Here is a 16,902-nt window from a genome sequence, read left to right as displayed (position 1 = left end):
CACACTCACAATACCCCATATCTCAAATCATTCACTATAGGGAGGAAGGTAGATGGTCTGATTCCATTTCTATGATATTCCAAAGAATTAAAAACTATAGCAGTAGAGAGACCAGTGGCCAGGGCCAGGGAAAGGGGACGAGATGGACTGCCCAGGATCCTAGTGGAACATTGACATTTTGTCAAGACTTCTCAGACTGTGTTAAATTGACAAGTTTTATTGTCTGTGGATTTTATCTCAATACAGCCGACTGAAAATCACTGGGGAACAAAGAAGGGTGACTTTGCTGTGGTGAGATCCCAGTCCCTGCCTTGATGGTTCCATGGGAAGGGCCCCTTTAAGGTCTTCTGGGGAGGCCCAGTGCCCACTGGTGCTCACACTTCTGTGTGAATGAATAAACCCAGAGACAGCTTCACTAGGTCACAGCTCCCGCAGATGACATGATGGCAGGCTGGACAGCAGACACTCTCCTGGCTGAGTGCCAGAGGACTACCTGCCTCCTGCACCCCAGCCCCACTGAGCCATCCTGAGCGTCAAGCCCTGGCCAGGCGCTGGGCACAGGGTCCTTCCCTGGGGGGCTCACATGGGGGTGGGGGTGGCAGAGCCAGCTGCAGACAGTCCCAAGGCAGAAGGCAAAGGGCATCCCGGACTGCAGACTTCCTGTGAGAGGTGACATTCTGGCTACCCTGGGACAGGGTTAAGGAGAAGTAGACCAGGGTCAGGGTGACACCATAGACCAGGGCAGACACAAGGCAGACTGGCATTGGGGCAGGGACACAAGCAATTCGTTCTTCCTGGAGAATAATGACGGTTAGCACCTCTTGGTTCTTGAAAGCTCATGAGTCTCTTAGACTTTGGGCTTTCCTGAGGCAATGGAGGGGTGGGGGGGATCCCTGGGGAGCAATGTCATTTGTGTAACACATGCGCACGTATACATACACATACACATACCTCTTCCTGCAGTTGCCAAGCTGAGCAAGGAGAAGAGCTTGCTACAACACCTGTCCCCTTCCCAGCTGGTGCCACAGGACAGTTAGCCCACAGGAATCCAAGGCTTTGCACATGCTAAGCACATGAGCAACCACTGGGCTACACCCCAGCCCCTCGAGGTAGACACCTACTACAGGGCACTGACCTTGTAAAAGGATGAACAGCCATGAAAACCCACTCAGAAACTCTGTGAAGTTGGAAAATGGCTCAATCCCATGTCACAGGACAGCAGTGTCTTGAAAGTGTGAAGAGATGTGTCTAGAGAGCCATTTTGTAGTGAGCCAAGGTAGTGGGCCAAGGCTGGAGCCAGCACATTCTCTCCATGCTGCAGAAGAGAGGGAAGAGAAGACATCATTTACACGTTTCTGTGGACAGAGGCCTAACCTCTCCCCTGGGCTGCCACTTGCCCATATCCAGGAGTACTGCCTGGTGGGTCAGGAAGTCCCAAGGTTTGAAGAGTAGAAAAGCCTGTAGCCTTCTGAAGCCTCCACCCACAGCTCAGACTTGAACTCTGGGGATGCCATTTGTGGCTATGGCCAGCAGGGGGTGCTCCAGGACAGATGACTTCTTTGGACTCTTGTCACTGTCATTCCCCCCAAAACTGTGTCCTTCATACACTCAAAGGAATGTCCCTGCTTTTCTTCCCAAAGCCCAGCTAAATGTCTTCCATGATGGTGTTCAGAGAAGCCCTTCTGCGCCTGGCACCTGTGACCAGGCCTGGTGCTTTGGAAAGTTCCTTGAAAAGCCCCAGCAGGAGAAACTTTTCCCCAGAGAACTGGCCAATCCATTTTTCAGGAAATGAGACAGACAATCTTGGGTGGGGACTGGGGAGATGCTGATTTGGAGGTGTTCCTAGAGAGCCCCAGTGAGCATTCACCAGGGTGGTGCCCGTTCAACCAACCCCACCCGTCCCCCAGCCCCTCACTCTCAGGGGATTTCATGGCAGAAGAGGTATGAGAACCTTGGGAAGCTTCTCCCACGATACCCACACTAAGGCCTTGGCCTCCCTAGAGCTAAGGTAGGGCTGGCTCTGATCCAAGGCCAAGAGCATGCGTCAGGTCCATCCTGAAATGAGTTCAAGGTTAGCTCAGAACTGCCCTGGGTGGGCAGAGGGCACAAGGGACCTGGAGGGAGGTCTCTTAGGGTCTCTGTAAGCAGTCCACTTTGCTCAGGAGGGCTCACTACAGACACTTGTCACAGAAGCAGAGTTCAGGGCTGTAATTAGGTACTTCACACAACAAAGTTAATCCCACGCCTACTTAAAGACGCGTGTGATGGCGATTCTGCGGCATGATAACTGGGCAGAAATCGAAAGCGTGGTGTAAATGATGTTAATGCTGCTTTGGCTCAGCAGGTCTCCTTCTCTACTAGTCCAGTGCCTCCGGGTCTCAGGCAGGCTGGGCTGTTTCTCCTGATACCAGTTTTGTGGTCATCCTGCCCACCCTGACAAGGGCATGGATTTCTTGGGGAACCATCTTTCCCTGAATCGCAGTACCCATGGTTTTGGTGGTACCCAGCCTCGGAGATGAGCACATGACACAAATGTGTCCTCTGGCATATTGCACACACCTGTGCCCTGGTGGTGACTGAGGAATGGGCATGCAAACCAGTCCCAGTCAATGGAACTCAACTCCTGGATTCTGATTAGATCTGACCAATGTGGGAAAACTGAACCAACATGTAGAGATAGTGTGCCTAAGAGTTATGAAGACAGGAAAATAAATAAATAAAGCAGAGAGACTAGGTCCTTTCAATATTGCTTGATCTCCTGTTTCCGGCCATGTCTGAAGTAAGCCTCTGAACCTTTTAGTTATGTGAGCCAATCAATCATTTTTTTAATTAATTTTTAAATTTGTTTTAATTAGATATACATGACAGTAGAATGCATTTATGTACTCAATTTTTTTCTTAAGCCAATTTGAGTTAGGTTGATGTCACCTACAACTAAAAATATCCCATCTTCTATATATTAGGGAAGTTTAAGTCCAAAGGAAGAGAGGTGGGGAGTAAGAGGGAACCAGTCAGACATGAGAGCCTGAACCTAGGAGAGAGAAAAGTGGACACACCTGAGAAGAATTTAGCAGGTACCATCAGTGTGATTCCCTGAGTGATTGGATTTGTTGAGAGAGGGAGAAAGGGGAGTGGGTATGAGGCAGAGGCTCTGAGGATTGTGGGCGTGCAAAGACACCAGCTTCCACTCTATGAGTGTGTGGTTTGTGTGCCCAAAGGCATTGTTGGTTACTGTACACTTGAAGATCAGAGAGCCACAGGGCTGAGCAAGCAGCATGGTGGTCATCAAGGAGGACAAAATCCTGGGAACAAAGGAGAAAAGGACTTAGAGATGATAATTCCAGAGTGTGCTTGGCTGGATTCATTGCTAGTCTCCATTTCTTTTAAAATTATTTCCTCATTTTTATTGGTGCATTAGAGTCATACATATTGATGGGATTTGTTACATATTCATACATGCACACAATATGACAATATAATTTGGCCAGTACCACTCCCGGCACTGCCCCCTCCCTCCCTCCTTTCTCCCCTTGGTCCCTTTCCTCTACTGATCCTCTATAATGGGGCTGCCACCAGCCAGTGAGTCTGATAAGGGCAGGGCTGTGTCTGGTTCATTCCCTAGTGTATCTCAGCACCAGCCGATGCCCGGGGAGGGAAAGCTCAGAAACTGTTGGGCACATGAGTGAGATGAAAAGGAGAAAGAAGGGCTGGTGGGCTGCACATGTGAATTTGGCCCTGCTTTCTTTTTAAAAAATAAAACATCAGATTGGGACAATAGGAGACCAGGTTGGTTGGCCACTCAGAGTGGGCCCTTTCGTCTGGCACCTCTGTGAGGCCTGTCTCCTCCAGTCTCAGGGCCAGAGTCCTCCCCTTCTCCTCCTTATGTCGTCTCAAGTCACAGCCAGGAAGGAGCTGGCAGGGAAACGGGCTACTCCATTTCATTTTCCTCTTCGAGAGCCTGGTCCTCTCCTAATGTAGGCGCCCCGGGTCTCAGCCCGGCCCCCCTCTGCTCCCCCTCCCTCCCAATAGCAGTGTCTTTACTTTGGAGGCTTTTAGAAGCTTCCCTCCATGGACCTCTATGCTGCCTGCTCAGCCTGAGGCTCTCTGACCTCAATCTAGCTGAGGCCCACTGGACAGGGACAGGGTGCCCAGGGCCACCAAAGTGCACACTTATGAAATGCCAGCTGATGTCTCTCCATATACCCACTCCCTGTGCTCCCTGCCTTGGCAAGCACTGTGATCCCCAACCCCTGGTGGGGCTACTCATCTCTTTGCCCGCCCCTTGCCTCTCAGGGCCAATTGCTCCTCAAGTCCCTTGATAGTACTTACTAAGTTCCTCACAGATCTGCTGCCTCACTCTTCCTCAGTACCTGTCCCTGTCTAGGTCCTTCTGAATGGAAATCGAGGAAGTGGGAGACAAGTGAGTGAGAAATGAAAGACAGAGACCAGGCAGAGATACATATGCAAGTTTATTTGTCAGAGCTGACAAATAAAGGCCATCTCTCCATAGAGGGAGAGAGACAAAACAGGCTTGGGGTTCAGGACTTTTATGGGGGCAGGCTTAGGAATTAGAGCCAGGTGGCTCCCAATGTGGGCGGTGAAGGGTGGGGTTGGTCTGAGGGAGTGATGAGCCTTTCTCAGAAATGCCCTTGGGCGGGAAAGTCAAACTTTTTCATAACATGGCAGCTGTCACTTAAGATGGCCACCCAGATGCTAAGCAAGGACCTTACACTGACTGCCTCTTGTTCTCTTATTATCCTTCTTTGGCCCCTGCTAAGGTCAAAATGCTGGTGGTGTCTCCCTCAAATTCACACGTTGGAGCCTCATTCCTGATGTGAGTCTCAAAAGGTGCCACATCTAGGGAGTAATTAAGTCATTCTACCCTCACTGAGGGGCGAATGTCCTTATGAGAGGTTTGAAGGAGCTCCCTGGGCCCTCCTGCCACATGAAGACTCAGCAAGAAACTGTGTCCATGAGGAACAGGCCCATAACACATCCGCTGTGCCTGGATCTTGGATGTCCTGGCCTCCAGAATTATGAGGGACCTGTGGTGTGGTTTAGAAATGATCCAGTCTCAGGTACGTTCTTCATAACAGCCAGAATGGCCTCTGGAACTCCTGAACTCACCTGCAGAAACCAGCCTCCTCTCTGACCTCATCCCCGGACCACAGCACTTGTGGCTGCTATTCAGCAAAGTCACCAGAGTCCTGCCTGGGCCCCAGACACTGTCCCTGTCCAAACAGGGTAAAGTGAGCTCCTAAATGTGGCAGGTGGGTGTCTGAGGTGCCAGGATGGGAGCCGCAGATGAAGAGAATCCAACAGCCTCCTTCAAACCCTGGGAGCAGGTGACCCACACAGGCAGCACCCCATGGAGAGGACATAATGGAGCACAAATTGGAGCTATCTCCGTGGGTAAGTGGTGGAGTCTGCTCATGGTGTTGGATTTTCTTGTCCCTAACGAGCAATGTTCTTGAGCAGCTTCCTGTGTTCATTTGTCTTCCTGTACCTTCTTTGGGGGAGAAGAAGGTATGTGTTCACACCTTTTGCTTAATGTTTAAAATTGAATTTATCATCTTATGGAGCTGTGAGAATGCTTTATATACTCTAGATACAAGTCCTTTGTCGGATAGGTTTTGTGTTTGTTTAAGGCTTTCTTGAGATGCAATTCAAATACCTTAAATTTCACCCTTTTAAAATCTATGTAATTCAGTGACTTTTATTATAGTCACCAATCAGTATATGCTTTGCAAAGATTTCCTTTCAGTCTGTGGCTGCTTTTCATTTTTCTAACAGATTCTTTTGAAGAACAAACCTTTATGATTTTGATAAAGTCCAATTTGTTGATTTTTCTTTTATAATTTGTAGTTTTTGTGTTCTACCGTAAGAAATCTTTGCCAAACCTAAAATCATTAAGGTTTTTGCCCATCATTTCATCTAAAAGTTTTAGTTTTAGCTCTTTCTTTTAGAATATGATCCTTTTCAAGTTAATTTTTGTCTATGGTGTGGGGTAAGGGTCAAGGTTCATTTTTTTGGTCAGATAATTGTCCAGTACCATTTATAGAAAAGAGTATCCTTTCACTTTTATCAAAAGTCAACCTCTTGTCTAGCACATGCAAGGCCCTAAGTTCAGACCTCAGCCCTAAAAGAAAAAAAAAAAATCCATTGACCTCGTAATGCCTGGTCTCTTACTGGACTCTCTAGTCTGCTTCATTTATTTATTTGTCTGTTTTTATGCCAATGCCACATTACCTCGTTTTCTTTGACCTTACAATAAGTCTTAAAACAAGGTAGTCTATGTCCTAAACTTTGTTCATTTTCAAAATTGTTTTGGCTATTTCAGATCTTTCACATTTACTTCCACACACATACAAAAAAGCCTGTTGTGTGTGATTAGGGTTACATTGAATCCATATATTAAATTGAGAATATTTCTCCTATTATTTAGGTCTTAATTTCTCTTAGTAATATTTTATAATTTTCAAGGTTTGGGTCTTGAATATCTTTTGGAAAAACTTATCTTTAAGTATTTAATATTTTATATTATTATATATATTATGAATTTCTAATTATTTCTAGTATGTAGATATATAATTTCTGTATTTCTAGTACATAGAAATATAATTGATTCTTATACATTGATTTGGATCCGTGTTAAACTCCCTCATTATAACTAGCTGTTGTTTGATAGGATCTGTAAGATTTTCCTACATAAATAATCATGTCATCTGTCAATAAAGAAGTTTTACTTCTTCCTTTCTGATCTGTAAGCCTTAAATTTCTTTTTCTTGCTTTATTACACTGGCCAGAGTCTTCAGCATACTGTTGAATAGAAGTGATAAAGAGGGCCTCCTTGCCTTGTTCTTGATCATAGAAGGAAAGCACTTAATCTTCCACCATCAAGTATAATATAAACTGAAAGATTTTTATAGATGCCTTTTATCAGGCTGAGAAAATTCTCTTCTATTCTTAGTTTGCTGGGATCAATTTTTATCATGCATGGAAACTAGACTTCATGTTAATAAAAAAAGTAGTAAGATGATGTATGCTTTTCTTTTTTTTCTAAGTCTATAAATACGGTTAATTTCATTGATGGGATTTTAAATATAAAACTAACCTTATATTCCTGGGATAGGCTCCCCTAGGTCTAAAGAATGCATTATCCTTTATATATTTTATAATTGTTAGATTCTTACTAAGAATTTGCAGCAATATTTTGTCTTTTTTTTTTTTTTCCTGGAGATGAACCCAGGTCTCACACAGGCTTCGGAAGTGCTCTTTCACTGACCCACATCCCCAGCCCTGCAGCCATATTTTGAAAGAGCATTTTTTCACCTTCATCAAAATACAAAAGATTCTCTAACTTGTGTGTGCTCCATCCATCACCCCACTGCTCCTTTTGGGCAGCTCTTTCCCCATCAGTTCCCTGCATGTCACCACACTTTCTCCCAGGCCACTCCCTCTTCTTGGGCACTTTGCCTTCCTAATTCTAGCACCTGGGCTCCCTGGACTTCCTCTCTCTCTTGGGCTTCCCTTCCGGCCCTGCAACTGGAGGATCTCTCCAGGTCGGCCTCTGGGCAATCAAAGACCCTCTCCTGTGTGTCTCTCTTGGTCACCGTCTTGTGCTGCCTGTTATGCAAAACCTGGAATCCATCACTTGCCTATTTTTTTAAGAGAGAGAGAGAAAGAGAGAGAGAGAGAGAGAGAGAGAGAGAGAGAGAGAGAGAGAGAGAATTTTAATATTTATTTTTTAGTTTTTGGCGGACACAACATCTTTGTTTGTATGTGGTGCTGAGGATCGAACCCTGGCCACACGCATGCCAGGCGAGAGAGTTACCGCTTGAGCCACATCCCCAGCCCAAACACTTACCTATTTTTTCCCGAGTTTAAGTTGTTTCAGGTAGGAGGGTTCATCTGGTCCCTGCCATTACTCCATCTTGAATAGAAATGCAGTTCTAGTCTTTTCTGTGTGAGAAATCTTGCCCTAAATTTTTAGGCAGTTGGGATTATTTGGCCATATAATTTATTTTCCTATTTTTCCCCTCAGCATTTCAACATAAGCATTTCCATGTGACTTAAAACTTTCCACAGATGTCACTTTGAGGGATGGGACACATCCGGTCAAGTCTGGGCCAAGTTTCGCAGCTCCTACCCTGGAGTCTGGCTGATCCCCAGCCAGAGTGGCCCTTGGGCGTCAGGGGCTCTGCCTCCCTCCTCACACTTCCCTGACCACCCTGATGCCCTTCCTTACAGGAGACTTTCTGTACCATAAACTTCAATGAGGTGGTGATTAAGGACTGCAGAAGAAGCATTTTCAATTTAAACCATTTTTTTTTCCTGAATGGAGCAGGTGTCTGGAAGTCACAGTTACAGGAATGAAAGGGTAGCGTTATTCAAAATTTTCCTATAATTAAACTCATCCACTTTCTGAATGAGACTCTGTGCCCAAAATAACAATAACAATAACTGTAGCTCCCACTGGGGGAGCCCTCACAGAGAAAAGAGATGGGGCTGGATTTGAGCAGTCTGTGTACCAGGCTGCTTTGGCCCCTAGAGCTGGGCTGTGGTTTGCCCTGCACAATGGTGAACCCTAAGAAGGCCTTGGTCCTGAGCCCAGACTATACCAAGGCCTGTTGTTAGCTGTGCTCCTGCTCTGATAGAGGTTCCTGGTGTCTGTGGAGATCTGGGGGAGGAAGTAAAGGGACCATGCTAGGAAGGAATTGATAAAGTAAACTGAGCAACATAATACTAATTTGCACCATTATTAAGGTTTGGTATTAAATGTTTAATTCTCTCAAAAGCCTTGTGAAGACAGATTGGGAAATTATGGCCCAGAGAAATGGATTAAACTGCTGAAGGTCACAGAGCAAATTGGTAGTGTTGCTGGGATTCTAACCTGGACAGTCTGACTACCCAGAACCATTTCTCTTAACCACTAGGATTTGTTTAGCTAGTTGATGCCTATCTATCCTTTCCCATGCAAGAAGCCCAGGGGAGATGTATGAATGGAATAGCCAGAGAAATGCCAGTCCCCAAGGAAAACTTTATAGTCTTGGAACTGACCATTGAGTGGCCTGGGCACACTTGCAGCCAAGGCCCACACAGAGGCCACACTCCTATCCTGAAGGGACTCAAGTGAGCCCATTGTCCAGCACAGGTCTTGCCTGCTCCCATGCCCACATTATGCCCCCAAGTCCCAGAGCCCTCTTTCTGTCCTGTCCTATGAAAAAAACAGACAATTATTTCATGAGATCAGTCATTGTCCTGCCAACCAACACTGCCAATGTGGTACATTACAGTATTCTTTTTTTGGGGGGGATTGAAAACTAGCAATTGAAACCAGGGGCATTTAACCACTGAGCCACATCCCCAGCCCTTTTTATTTTTTATTTTGACAAGGTCTTGCTGAGTTGCTTAAGACCTTGCTAAGTTGCTGAGGCTGGCTTTGAACTTGTGATCCTCCTGCCTCAGCCTCCAGAGCTGTTGGGATTACAGGCTTGAGCCACCATTCCAGGCTACATTACAATATTCGGTTATAGAATTCTCTAGATATTATTCTTCCCATTCTCCAATAAAGACACAGAGACTGGACGGTAGGAAGTAATGTTTCCAGAGAAAAGAGATGGGGCTGGATTTGAGCTGAGGTCTGCTAAGAATTCCGCTGTGCTGTGTGAAATATGACCCCGTGTGGTGAGATCTCCTTACCTTACAAGTGCCCTCCTGTCTCTAGACTCATTTGTGAATCTGCAAGTACTTACGGAGCAGGGAAGCAGAGGGCGAGCTGTCCCTCCCTGGGGCCATGTGGAGGATCAGAAAGAGGACGGATATTGCATTCCTAATTCACAGCAGCCCTGACGGTGCAAATTGATTCTCAGGCTTCCTCTAAACCATTCTGTGGATTAATCACGGCATGCCTGGGTCGGGTCCTTGGCAAAGAGCAACAAAAAATAGGCCTGACGTACTCAGAAAAGGGGCTGCTGGAGAGGATGTCATTTGAGTGAAGGGTATCAGTCTGCTTAAGGTATCTCTGCTTGGCACCCAGCACCCCAGCCTAGAGTCCTCTCAAAGACTTGCCTCCGCCCATGGGACTCTGCAGTTGTTACCGTAAAAAATATCGGCAGCTAAGCTTCACCGAGCCACCTATGGTCTAGTTCAATGATTTCCTGTATTAACTTACTTTATAGATGGGGAAATGAAGCAGAGAAAGACAAGTTGGCCAAGATTCACAGCCAGTAAATGCAGGGGCCAAGGTTCCCCAGGGCTGGCTACTTTCAGAGTCCCCTTCCCAACCACCACTATTGGCTTTCCTGCCACCATCTCTGATGGTTTTTTGTCTGCCTGGCCCTGCATCTCAGCTCACTTGAGATGCCCCTGCAGATGGGGGATTTAGACATGGGGCAAACCTCTAATGACAAATGTCCCTGCTGGACTGAATTGACTCCCCTTGAGGGCTATTAGCCATGTCCAGACCTCAAAAACCTTAAGTTCCCAGGTGGGAATCAAAGATACACAGACCTTGGGTAAATAGGGTCCTTCCTAGATTTTCAGGCAACCTGTGGATTGGGTAACCTATGGGATGGGATGGATTCCCCAGATGCCTGTGGACCACAGTCTGGGAAGACCATCCCAAGATGGCAGCCTTCAACCCCAGAGTTGGAGTCTTTTACCCATTTCTTGAGAGACAGCCTCACCACCTCCCCACCCCCAGAGGCACATTCCAAGGAGAACAGAAATGCTATCTTTGTTTGGCATTTTTCAATGTCAGCAGTAGAGAAGCAAAAATCAGCCCAAAGAGCTGTTTAATTGCAATATAAAAAAATATGCTTTTTCAAGGGAAAAAAAAGGAGAGTTCTCTACCCTTTCAGTTTCCCGTGTGATACTGTATCTGCTGATTCTGTCTCATTCAAATCCAAACAAGCACATTCATCATTCCAAAAAGTGCCATTCAAGCGGCTGCTCTCCACAGGGCCAGACTTTGCCTCAAATGTTCCCAAGCCCAATTAAGCTTGGTGCAGCCTGAGGAACCCAGAGGCACCTGGGCCGAGAGAAGATGCTCCCAAGGCTCCCTGGAGGATGCTGTCCGGCTCCTTTGGCGCCCTCTACCGTCAGGGCAGAAGGAAAATGAGCAGAAGCCCTGGACCGAGTCAGAAGCCCAGTCAATGCCAGCTCTGGCCCAGGCCTGTCCCTTCCCTTCTCTGGGGCTTAGTTCCCCATCTGTAAAACCAGTTCCAGTTACAGCAGCAAAGCTGAGTAGATGAGTAGCACCCCTTCTTCCTTCCCATGACCATGACACCATCCCCAATTACTCCAGGTTTTCTTTACTGGGCCCAGACATTATATCAGAGTCCTCAACTCAGTACTGTAGGCCACTAGAACTGGGTGTGAAGTGTGTTGCCACCATGGACTACAAGAGTCTCCTGGGTCTCTTCCAGGTCACACACTTGGACTTGGAGAGTATTAGTCACATTCAACAGACTCTTACTATGTGCTTTCTGTGGACCAGACAGCATTTTGAGTGTTCTGCCTCCCTGCATACCCTGCAACCTCGTGAGTATTACTAATGTCCCCATTTTATAAATGAGGCACAGACAGGGTAAGTAACTTGACCAAGGTCACATAGCTGGTAAGTAGAAGAGTTGGGATTCAGACTCGGACTGTCTAGTTCCAGATTTTGAGCTCTTAACCCCTCACTGGGATACATATAAGTTGGTCAACACAAAAATCAGCCTCTGGATAGAGACAGCAGCCATACCTGGGTTACCTTTATGTCCCCATCACTATGCACTCATGTGTTGAATAAGCAAATGAATGAATGCATGAAGAGAAAACTAGAAAAACACTGGAGTACTCACCATAGCAATGATGTTAATAATGACTGTGATTTATTAAGTGCTTACTGGGTACTGTCCATGATGCTTCCCATTTAAGAGGAACTCAATAACTATTTGTTAAAAAATGAACATAGAGGGGCTGGGGCTGGGTTCGATTCTCAGCACCACATAAAAATAAATTTAAAAAAGATAGTGTGTCCAACTACATCTAAAAATATATATATTTTTAAATGAACATAGACATTTGCCCTCAGTGTCCCCTGCCTGTGCCCCACCTCCACTCCTGCTCCTGGCCCTCACCAAGAGCCAGGGAAGCAAACAGTTCGGTACACTCAGTTGAGGCCCATAGAAAATCTGTTTTATATACACATTCGGAAACACTCAGTCCCACAAAGCAATATTTACCCTTCCTGATCGTGAAGTATCATTCCTATCCTATCCTATCAGAAGAAAATGCTGGTAGTGACGCACTGCGTCGATTTCAGGCCCATTAGTGGGTCATGTCATTAGAAAACATCACATCACTGAAGGTTATGCATAAATAACATCCTAATGGTGTGCTCACCACCAGCTGTGCAGCTAGCAGCCCTCTGGACCCATGCAAGATCCCTCTCAGCAGGGCGTTATTACTAACTCTGTTTTTCGGATGATGCAACTGAGTCACTTAACAATACATCCCTGGTGTATCAGTTGACTATCGCTGCAGAACAAGCAACCCGACAACCACATGGTGCAAAGCAGCCAACACCTATTTCTCAGGAATGTGGGTTGGTGGGAGGAAGGACTCTGCACCGTACATGTCTCTTGGTCATCCTGGGACAAAGGGCCAAGCATTTGCGTCCTTTCCCTGGCCATGGCGGTGGCACAAAGAACATGCAAATCATGTGTCCTTCCTCTGCATTCTTCACATCTGCCAACGCCCGAGTCAGAGGGATTCAGTGTGGCCCTTTCAGTTAAGGCTTTGGGCTTCAGTGGGAGGGAAACAGCACAGGGTTGTGCACACAGCACGACAGGATCATTCAACTCCTCTTGAGATGTGGAGTCAAACACACTTGTTTACATATTCTATGGGGAGACTTATAATTCTTCGTTTTTGTGATTCCAATTCTTTAAGAAAAAAAGAAGGAAGTTAGGGAGAGAGGCAGGGAGGGAGGAGGGGGAGGGAAGAGGGAGGACGGAGAGGAGAGGGAGCTCAGAAGGCAGACGTGGGCAAATGGCCTCACATCTCTGAGCTGAAATTTTTTCACCTGTAAAAGGATGTTACAGATGAATACATTTTAACACACTGTTGAGTGACAAAATTAGGTTACAGCACAGCACTCAGAGAGTGTGTCATTTTGTGGCTCTGCGTTTGTATTTGGTGTATGTGCTTGTGCGTAGAACTTAGGTGCACGGGGGGGGGGGGGGGGGGGGGGGGGGGATGTCGTGAAGAGGCTCATCTAGATCTTACCAGTGCTTACCTCACTGTGGCAGATTTGGAGTGATTTCATTTCTCTGTGCTTGTGTTGTCCTAGTCACTGTTGTTACCAGGAGGGTACATTATGCACGTCATCATAGAAAACAGCAAGGGCAGTCATATCTTGCTAACCCAAATCAAAACCACCAGTGCCTACTCCCTGTCCCCAGTGTCCTCTGATGGAGGCAACCTCACCCACTGGCTGGCCCCCTCCTGAAGCCCAGGCAGCCTATCTCCCAGACAGGGTGCAGGCCCAAGCACACTCCCTCCACATCCTAGTTTTGTGTCCTTGTCCCTCCTGCTCACCACCCCAAATGCTCTGGACATCTTATCTTTCACATTCCTCTTCCCTCCCCATTCCCATGACCTTTAACAATGTAGAGTTAATCTTCACTAACACCTTGCGAAGTTGAAGTGCATTCATTCATTCGTTTGCCCACACATCCACTATCTACCCATCCATTCATGAAATATTCACTGGAGCCCACTCTGCTCCAAGGTCTGCCAGGGACTCAGAGCGAAGTCTGATGCCAGCCCTCAAAATATCCCCAGCCTAAACAGTGGCCCAGACAGAATGCTACAGGAATACAGAGGGAGCCTTTGAGAATCCTGGTCTAACCATCAAGTTCACGAGCAGGGAAATGTTGATTATTACCTTATTGTACAAATGGGGCATAACAAAAGACACAATGTCAGAGCTGAAGGACTCCACAGGAATCCCTTAGCAGTAACAAATACATAGTTCATGTAGCATCACTCCCCCTACCACGTAACCTTGGGAGATGTTGCTAATCAGACAGGTATCTTTCCCCATGAATTTTTTTTTTTTTTTGGTACCAGCGATTGAACTCAGGGGCACTTTACCAGTGAGTCACTAAAAATATTTTATTTAGAGAGGGTCTCACTGAATTGCTTAGGGTCTCACTAAATCGCTGAGGCTGGCTTTGAACTCTCAATTCTCCTGTCTCAGCCTCCAGAGTCCCCATGAACTTTTGAATTAATCAATACAGTTATCCCTTGGCCTCCAAGAGACATTGAATTCCAAGACCCCCACACAGATACCAAAACCATAGGTGCTCAAATTCCTTATATAAAACAATGTAGTATTTGCATATAACCCATGCACATCTTCCTTATATACCTTAAATCATCTCTGGATTAATTATAATGACTAATACAGTAGAATTGCTATACTGTGCTGTTTAGGGAATAATGATGTTTTAATCAGCTTTGTGTTGTTGTGACCAAAAGAACTGACAAAAATAATTTAGAGAAGAAAATGTTTATTTTGGCTCATAGTTTCAGCCCATGGTTGGCTGACTTCATAGCTTTAGGCCTAAAGTGATCATGGCAGAGGGATATGGTGAAGGAAAGCAGCTCAGGACATGACAGCCAGAGAGGAGAGAGAGAGAGAGAGAGAGAGAGAGAGAGATTTCCTCTTATCAGGGACAAAATATAAACCTCACGGGCATGCCCCCAGTGACCTGCTTCCTCCAGTCACTCCCTACCTGTCTGCAGTTACTGCCCATTTAATCTATATCAGTGGATTAACCCACCGATTAGGGTTAACCTTCCTTAACCTAATCATTTCATCTCTGAATATTTTTGCATTGTCTCACATATGAGTTTTGGGGGGATACTTCATACCTAAACCCTAACCTTCTTCCCCTGGCCCCCAAAAGCTCATGCCCATCTCACCATGCAAAATACCTTTAGTCCATTTCCAAGGGTCCCTGTAGTCTTAATTCCAGCATTTCCCAAAAGTCCAAGTTCAAAGTCTCCTCTAAGACTCCAGGCAAACTTTCACCATGAGCTCCTGTTAAGATCAAAAGCAAGTTACATACATCCAATATACAAAGGCTTACAGTAAACCTTCCCATTCCTCAAGGGAGACATAACGGCATCGAAAGAAGGGAAGGAACTGAAATCCAGGTAGGCAAACAAGTCCTGTAACTCCATGTCCAGCATGTGGGGCACATGCCTCATGGTGTTCTCTCCAAAGGGCTTATGTTGCTCCACCAATATGGCCTTGCTGGTTGCAGCCCACATGGCCTCTCTCCTGGCTTGTCTATTCAATTCCTGCAGCTTTCCTCAGTAGATGCTCCGCATTGAGGGCATCTCTTAATCTCAGGGTCCTCCACTGCAGCTTCAGCTTCTTTCTCCCATAGTCACAATCACCCCTTCACGGGCAGCCTGCAGGGACTCTGACCCTGCTGCTCTTCGCTTGGCCTTCCAGGCCTTCCTTTGAAACATCACTGGAGGCCTCCATGGGCCCCTAACTCCAGCATCCTGCATTTCTGCAGAACCAGCCGCACATGGCTGACTCCATGGTCTGCCACTGTCTTGAGAAGTTGCCAAGCCTCCTGGAACCACAGCTACAGCAGCTCTGAGTGCCCGGGCAGCTGAGCATGGTAAACCAACTTCCTAGGGCTCCTATACAAGCAGGGTGTCCCAGTGACCCCTTCTCAAAGGAACTTTGACTTTTACACCCTGAAGCCTATGATGGGTGTGGTCTCCCCAATTCCTAAGATGCCCACAAGCCATCTTTCCTATTATCTCTGAGAAAAGTATTTAGCATTTCTTTAGTGGCCCTAATATCTTTAACTACCTTAAACTTCCTTAGCTCCAGTTTTAATTGTCATTTTCTGGCCAAACTGCAGGTTTTTAAAATCTTCCTACTCCTGATTATCATAGTAAACTTGGCTAAAAGCTGCCAGCAATATCCATTCCACCACCTGAATTCTGCACTGCCTTGACATTTTCTCTGCCAGATTGATAATCTATCATCTTTAAATTCAGCCTCACACAAAGTCTCATGACATGCGCAAAATGTAGACAACTTCTTTGCCAGAATATAACATGAATGTCCTTAGTAAAATTTCCAATTGAGTCCTCCTCCTCTGAAACCTCGTGAACCCAGTCCTTGCTGTCCACGGTCCTAGCAGCATTCTGGCCTTCTGAACTCCCATCAGAATCACCCTTTAGACTCAACTCACAACGTTCTAAAGCTTTTCCACTTTGCAACTATAATCTTCAAATTTTCTTCCCCCTGCAAACTATCTCTGAACCATATGGTCAGGTTTGGACATAGCAACAGCCCCATTCCCAGTACCCATTTCTGACGCTTTGTGTCAGTATGACCAAAAGACCTGAAAAGAACAATTCAGAGGAGGAAAAGTTTATTTTGGCTCACAGTTTCAGAGGTTCAGTCTGTGGTTGGCTGACTTCGTAGCTCTGGGATCAAGGATGCAGAACAGCATAAGCAGCTGAGAAGGGGGGAAGATGGGGGGAGAGAGAGAGATTTCCACTCACGACAGATAAAATATAAACCTAAAGGCAGACCTCCAGTGACCTACTTCCTCCAGCCACATCCTACCTGGCTACAGTTACTACCCAGTTAATTCATATCAGTGGATTAATCCACTGATTAGGTTACATCTCTCATAATCGAATTATTTCACCTCTGAACATTCTTGTATTGTCTTACACGTGAGCTTTGTGTGAACACCTCATGCTACCACCAAAAACTTGGTCCTTGTTCCCAATGCTGATCCAATAACGAGGACACAGTTTTGAGAAAAAAGGAAAAAGAAGTTTTATCACTTTGTTAGCAAAGGA

This window comes from Marmota monax, unplaced genomic scaffold, assembly GCF_021218885.2.
Source record: "Marmota monax isolate L192 unplaced genomic scaffold, Marmota_monax_Labrador192_F-V1.1 WCK01_AAM20220418_F8-fsc00023, whole genome shotgun sequence".
Classification (NCBI taxonomy): Eukaryota; Metazoa; Chordata; class Mammalia; order Rodentia; family Sciuridae; genus Marmota; species Marmota monax.
Note: the sequence above shows the minus strand (reverse complement) of the source record.